This window comes from Octopus bimaculoides, chromosome 20 (genome assembly GCF_001194135.2).
Source record: "Octopus bimaculoides isolate UCB-OBI-ISO-001 chromosome 20, ASM119413v2, whole genome shotgun sequence".
Lineage (NCBI taxonomy): Eukaryota > Metazoa > Mollusca > Cephalopoda > Octopoda > Octopodidae > Octopus > Octopus bimaculoides.
The window spans coordinates 36,823,137-36,824,827 of NC_069000.1; positions in this window are offsets into that span (position 1 = coordinate 36,823,137).

Sequence of the window (1,691 nt, forward strand, 5' to 3'; positions counted from 1 at the left end):
TATATATATATATATATATATATGTATATATTTATATGCATATGTATATATATGTGTGTGTATCTGTGTGTGTGTGTGTGTCATAATTTTATATTCAAATAGAAATCATGTAGTATGCTCCTTAAAGGCTGTCCATAATATTCAGCTATCTGATGTCAATAGCAGTATATATTTTTTATGGTTTTATTGCTTACACGAGAAGAATTCTTTCATCCTATTTCAGTTCACTATGGAGACGAATGGAACGTTACATTAACTAAAATGTATTGTTATAGAAATAACCGAAGTAGCTAGTTAAAAAACGAGGTACTTTTTGAAAAGTCACCTGAGGAGATGAATCTGCACCTATAATGCATGACAGTTGATTGTACAGCGTATCACCTGCAAACTACACGTCGAAACGATTGTAGTGGTTTTGAATAAAGAGTCTCGTGAATTCTGTTTTCTGTCTCCCATCTTTTTACATATGTATGATTTTTCTTTCAGTTTTCTTTCAGGTCTTCTTGAGAGAGTTCAAGCCGGTTGCTAACAAAATGACACGACATTTCAAGTTAAGAGAGTTCCCGGTGTTTGTAAAAACGTGTTTGAGTTGGTGTGCTGATTGAACTCTCGATGCATACATCAGAGGGTGTGCGTCTATTTTAATAAGAGTCTCAGATGGAGAATATTTGGAATGTCTTACAAATCTTCACTCTGCCACTAATAAACTGGATTTGGAGAATCTGCGCCAGTCTTTCTTTGCTCTTTCTTCGTGAAACCGCATATTTCTAGGTTTTGCGCAAATTTGTTGGTACATAATGTATGTATGTATGTATGTATGTATGTATGTATGTATGTATGTATTAGGAAGGAAACTGCGTACAGCTTCTCTGAGGAGCGCTCAACAAACCGTGAAACAGTTTGTCAATAGATCCACCCACTCTTTTTTTCCTCACATTAAAAGCATAGAAGGAATGTGCATACGTTCTTAGTATTACTCTTACAACCTGGCTTTCTAATATTTAAATTTATTTCAGTGCTTGTGTCTCACGCTGAGTTGTGCATAAATAGATACCCTTTATAAAAAATATCTCTTTCAAATTTTACTGAAACAACGACACGATTTCACGAGGAAAGTTATTAGAGTAACCTCACTTCTAAGAAGTTTAAGACGTTTCGAGTATTCCCACGAGATGCAGAAATGAAATGAAAAACACGAGCTTGAAACAACCGTTTTTGAACGTGTCGCTCACAAAGTTTTAAAAAAAATGATGTATAAAGATAAGTGTTTTCTTGATAACTTTAATATAGTATTACAAAATATATTCAAACAACAGATATTTCAAGGAAAAACAGGGTTAGATTACCAGCCGAACGATCGGAATCGTGTAACTCGGAGTACTGGAATCATTAGTTTTACAGTTACAATGTATTAAACAATAGCTTACATTTACACATCTACAACGTAATGAGTTCTGAAATTTATCGCTTCTGATGAATCTGCAAAAATCTCGATTCCCAACCACACAGTTCCGGGTTCAGTCCCACTGCATGGCATCTCGGGCAAGTATCTTCTACTGTAGCTTCGAGCCGACCAAAGCCTTCTGAGTGGATTTGTTTGACGGAAACTGAAAGAAGCCCGTCATATATATATTGTTCTTTTTGTTATTCTTTTACTTGTTTCAGTCATTTGACTGCGGCCATGCTGGAGC